Raw genomic sequence first — 6,258 nt, forward strand, 5'->3', positions numbered from 1 at the left:
GTGCAAAACAAAAAACAAAACAAACAAAAAATAATTCTGAAAAAAATAAATAAAAATAAATAAATAAAACGCCCCTGTTCCTAGTAGCTCGCACTCAGAAGCGAATGCGCATGTAAGTCCCACCCACATATGTAAACGCCATTCAAACCGCACAGTTATTGACGCGTGCATTAGAGCAAGAGCAATCATTTCAGCACTAGACCTTCTCTGTAACTCTAAACTGGTAACCTGTAAAAAAAATTCAAGCGTCGCCTATGGAGATTTTTAAGTCCCGAAGTTTGGCGCCATTCCATGAGTGTGTGCAATATTAAAGCGTGACATGTTAGGTATCTATTTACTCATCTTTCACATTATCCCCAAAAATTGGGCTAACTTTACTGTTTTGTTATTTTTTAATTCCTGAAACCGTTTTTTTTGGGCAAAAAAAAGGCGTTTGAAAAATTATTGCGCAAATACTGTTGGAAATAATTTTTTTTTATGACAGCCACTTTATTCCCTAGGGTGTCTGCTAAAAAAATATATATAATGTTTAGGCGTCCTGAGTAATTTTCCAGGAACAAAATATAATTTTTACATGAAGGAGAGAAGTGCCAGAACAGGCGCGGTATGGAAGTGGTTAAAGTGAAACAATAAAAGTGAAATATTCCTTTAAATTTCATAGGGGGGGGGGTAAAGTATGCCTGTGAAGTAGTGCATGTTTCCCGTGCTTAGAACTGTCCCTGTACAAGATGTCCTTTCTGAAGGGAAAAAAGTAATCTAAACGTACTCATGGCTATAAAGAATACAGTCATTGCTCATAAAAAAATAAAATAAACGTGGGGGTCCCCCCAAATCCAATGACCAGGCCCTTCAGGTCTGGTATGGATATTAAAGGGTCACTAAAGGAATTTTTTTTTTTAGCTGAAATGACTGTTTACAGGGTATAGAGACATAATAGTTAACTGATTCCTTTTAAAAATGATTAAAAATAGATAAAAAAACAATCATATAATGTGCCTGCAGTGTAGTTTTGTTTTTGCTGTTGTTTGCTGGTTCTCTGATGTACAGAGAGCCACTAGAGGGCAGTCAGCCAATAGAGAGCAGTGATACTTTGTCTAAAACTCCTCAGCACCAATCCAGTTTCGTTTTACACACAATAATCACACCTCCTTGATTAGTGACCACCGTGAGAAATCTCCCAGTACTGTGGTTATCAGGAAACAGGCAACCAGGAAGTGTCCAGAACAGAGAGGATTTACAGCAACATCAAAGCAAAAACGAACAATGAGGACATGAAACCAGGACTGCAGTGAGGTAAAGGAAGCTATTTAGCTAAAAAAAAAAATTCCTTTAGTGACCCTTTAAGGGGAACCTCGCCGTCAAATAAAAAAAAATGATGTGGGGTTCCCCCCAAATATCCATACCAGGCCCTTCAGGTCTGGTATGGATTTTAAGGGGAACTCCACCCCAATTTAAAAAAAAATGGCGTGGAGTTCCCCCAAAAATCCACACCAGACCCCTTATCTGAGCACGCAACCTGGCCGGCCGCAGAAAAGAGGAGGGGAGAGAGCGCCTCTCCTGAACTGTACCAGGCCACATGCCCTGAACATGAGGAGGGGGGTGCTTTTGGGTCCCCCCCCCAAAGCACCTTGTCCCTATGTTGATGGGGACAAGGGCCTCATCCCCACAACCCTGGCCGGTGGTTGTGGGGGTCTACGGGCAGGGGGCTTATCGGAATCTGGAAGACCCCTTTAACAAAGGGGACCCCCAGATCCCGGCCCCCCCTGTGTGAAATGGTAATGGGGTACATTGTACCTCTACCATTTCACCAAAAAAAGTGTCAAAAATGTAAAGAAAGACAAAAGCCGTTTTTTGACAATTTCTTTATTAATGTCTTCTTTCAGCGCTTCTTCTTCCATCTTCTTCTTTTCTGCATTCATTGGGGTTTCTTCCTCCATCTTCTTCTTCCTCTGCTTCTTTCTTGGGTCTTCTTGTCCGCATCTTGCACCGGCTTCTTCCTCCATCTTCTTCTTCCTTCGGTCTTCTCGTCCACATCTTGCACCGGCTTCTTCCTCCATCTTCTTCTCCTTCCTTTGGTCTTCTTGTCCGCATCTTGCACGGCTTCTTCTTCCCCGGACGATCACCTTCCAATTAAAGTTCCCGCCGTGTGACGCTCCCGTTCTTCAGACAGTACTTTTATCACTGAGGATGCGGCGTCATCCGGTGACCCCTCCCCCCTCTGACACCACGGGGAAAGCCATAAAAAAGTCCTGTGTGGTACACGTGCGTCAGAGGGGGGCGGGGTCACAGGAGCGTCACACAGCGGGAACTTCAATTGGAAGTGGATCGTCCGGGGAAGAAGAAGCCGTGCAAGATGCGGACGAGAAGACCGAAGGAAGGAGAAGAAGATGGAGGAAGAAGCCGGTGCAAGATGCGGACGAGAAGACCGAAGGAAGGAGAAGAAGATGGAGGAAGAAGCCGGTGCAAGATGCGGACGAGAAGACCCAAGAAAGAAGCAGAGGAAGAAGAAGATGGAGGAAGAAACCCGAATGAAAGCAGAAAATAAGAAGATGGAAGAAGAAGCGCGGAAAGAAGACATTAATAAAGGAATTGTCAAAAACCGGCTATTGTCTTTTTTTTTATTTTTGACACTTTTTTTTGGTGAAATGGTAGAGGTACAATGTACCCCATTACCATTTCACACAGGGGGAGGGCCGGGATATGGGGGTCCCCCTTGTTAAAAGGGGTCTTCCAGATTCCGATAAGCCCCCCACCCGCAGACCCCCACAACCACCGTCCAGGGTTGAAGGGCCTGGTATGGATATTTGGGGGGAACCCCACGTCATTTTTTTTATTTGACGGCGGGGTTCCCCTTAATATCCATGCCAGACCTGAAGGGCCTGGTAATGGAATTTGGGGGGACCCCATGCTTTTTTTTTATGAATGAATTTGCTCTGAATTGCCGGGAGCCGACAATTCATTATAGCCGCAAGTGATTTTAAATTACTTTTTTTCCGTCAGAATGTAATTTTGTGCAGAGACAGTTCTAACCACGGGAAACACACGCTCATTTACATGCCTATTATACACCCCCCCCCCCCCCTGGGTACGAAATTAAAAGGAATATTTCACTTTTACTGTTGCACTTTAAGCACTATCAAAATCACTGCTCCCGAAAAAAAACGCAGTTTTAAAAAAAAAATATGCATTGATACATGTCCCCTGGGGCAGGACACTTTTCAGGACAAAAACTTGCATATTAACCTTAAAAATGAATACTTTTGATTTCTCCCATAGACTTCTAAAGGGAGTTCAGCGGCTTTAAATATTAATTGCATTGCGCTGGCTCCTGCGCCGGTTCATGCGCCTAATTAAGGATTCATCCGGCGTGCCAATTAAGCCATGAACCGGTGCAGCGCATTGCTTTTAGTAAATCAGCCCCATTGTGTCTATGTGCACTAAAATGCATTTAAGTGTATTCTTGCCTGAAAATTTTTGTTTGATAAACAGATGCGCAAATATTTTGTGACATAAAAAATGGCAACAGCTACCATTTTATTCTCTGGAGGCCTCCGATTTCCGAAAATATATATTAAGTAATTTTCTAGCAGAAAATGCTGATTTTAACATGTACAGTTTGTGAAAAGTAAAAAAAAATGCCCTGATAAGCAAGCTGTTACATTTTTGATTAGAGCATTCAGAGACTGAGCGTAATAATTTTGTTTAAGGGCCCTTTCACACGGACATGTCCGTGTACGGGCTCCGCTTTGCTCAGCAGGGATTGCTCCATCGACAGGTGACAGATCGGTCTCAGCACACTATGCAGGGACAACCTGTCAGAGCGCCGTTCTCTTCTATGGGGATCGGATAAAGACGGACCGTAGAGTCCATTGTCATCCGATCTGCTCTGTCAGACGGATGGAAAATAGGGTTTCCATCCACCAGACTTTAGCGGATCGTGGTGGGTCGGATGTCAGCGGACATGTCACCATAGACCTGTATGGAGCGCCCTGAACGGTCCGCCCGCGTGAAAGGGGCCTTAATGAAAAAGAAAATGTGCAAGAAAATGTTTACAGAAAAGGAATATTACAAAGCAGACAATTAGCTAGTGTAGTGCCCCCTAGCGTTGCTACAGTGCTAGAGTTGGGTTTTTGTGTTAGAGTAGGTGTGACGAACGTGGGTATCAGACCCCTGCCCTTCGCACTTACTCATAAAGGAGGACCAGTCAATCTCACACCACACTGTCACTTAAGTAAACAATACCACTTCTCAGCTGTGCCCAGCAAGAAGATTCTTTCTAGCTCCCCTCTCATCACAAATCCCCCCAGCTCCCCTCTCTGTACAAATCCTCCCAGCTCCCCTCTCTGTACAAATCCCCCCCCCAGCTCCCCTCTCTGTACAAATCCCCCCAGCTCCCCTCTCTGTACAAATCCCCCCAGCTCCCCTCTCTGTACAAATCCCCCCAGCTCCCCTCTGTGTACAAATCCCCCCAGCTCCCCTCTCATCACAAATCCCCTTTAGCTCACCTCTCATCACAAATCCACCCAGCTCCCTTCTCATCACAAATCCCCCCAGCTCCCTTCTCATCACAAATCCCCAGATCCCTTTTATGTACAAATCTCCCCCAGCTTTCCTCTCATCACAAATCCCCCCAGCTCCCCTCTCATCACAAATCTCCCCCCTTCCACACACACACACACACACTTTCCCAGGTTTCCTCTCTGCACAAATTCCCCTGAACTCTCCTCTGTGTACAATGCTCTCCCCTCTTCTAAACACACACAAACTTTGCCTCTCTGCGCATATTCCCCCCTCCCCACACTTTACAGTGCACTCCTCTCTGAAAAAAAACTCAGTCTCTGCAAACGTTCTCCCTCGTTTTCGGTGACAGATCCCTCACTTCTTCTGCCGTCAACACTCTCCATTGTATGTGCAGGCTTTTTTCCCCCAGCACACTACAGTGTCCAGAGAGTTCCCCCTACTGTAGCACATAGCTGAGGAGGTGTTTCAGGGCTCCTCGGCTCCGTGCTACAAAGTCTGAGTAGCAGTGGCAAGCAGGCAGAGATGGAAACTTCCTCCCAAATCACAGGTGCTCAACAAGACAATATACATGCACTCGCTGACCAACGTGCACTCGCAGACCAATGTGCACTCGCTGACCAACGTGCGCTCGCTGACCAACGTGCGCTCGCTGACCAACGTGCGCTCGCAGACCAACGTGCGCTCGCTGACCAACGTGCACTCGCAGACCAATGTGCACTCACAGACCAACGTGCACTCGCAGACCAACGTGCACTCGCTGGTGCTGGGTGGAAACCTGAACTAACCTCAGGGAAAAAGACAGAGAAAAGATGAGTGGCCTGCGTGCCACTGAAGATAAATGGCCAACTGGGTGCCACTGCGTGTTTGTGTGGCTGATTGTCACTGAGGTATGTTTGCAAGTTTGGTTTGTATTCAGGTTTGCACATAGGTGCATGCTGCAAAGTGTTTTATACTACTGCAGACAATATTGTGTGGTTGCAAGGGTGTCAGTGAGTGTCATGTTGCTGGAATGATATTGTGTGGTTGCAGGGGCCTCGATGAGTATGAAGGTTTGTTTTGAGATGGCATTGCGTGGTTGCAAGGGTCTCAGTCTGGTTTGCTGAGACGGTATTGCGTGGTTGCAAGGGTCTCAGTCTGGTTTGCTGAGACGATATTGCGTGGGTGCAAAGGTCTCGATGATTATGAGGTTTGTTTTAAGATGGCATTGTGTGGTTGCAAGGGTCTCAACAAGTAAGGGGTTGCTGAGACGATATTGCGTTTTGCAATGGTCTCAAATGAGTGTCAGGCTGCTGAACGAATCTGATACGAATTGGTTGTAGAGTGTATGCTACCCCTTGCTTTGAAACCGAACACCTACCAACCACCCATCCCCCCAGGCTAATCAAGTGCAGACAAGGCAACCCAATCTGCCAAAGAACCCATACAAACAATACATCTCCAATCTCCAAATGGATGAGACGGCAACCCCATGGACAGTGAATTTTATAACCAGTGAAGCCTGAGGCGAGTGATATCAGACAACGATCAACAGTGGTTTGGAGGCTTGGATGTACAAATGAATCGTATGTTTGGCAGGAGGAAGTTACAAATGTACTACGCCTGTGCCGAATAATGTTGGAACATGAGCAATAACTCAGAGGCAGGTTTTTTACAAAAGGGATGCAGGATAGGAAGCATAACGAATTGCAAGATTGTACATGATACGAAAAGGTTTGAATACTACCTGCGACAGTAAGC

Source organism: Rana temporaria, chromosome 1 (assembly GCF_905171775.1).
Source record: "Rana temporaria chromosome 1, aRanTem1.1, whole genome shotgun sequence".
Taxonomy (NCBI): Eukaryota; Metazoa; Chordata; class Amphibia; order Anura; family Ranidae; genus Rana; species Rana temporaria.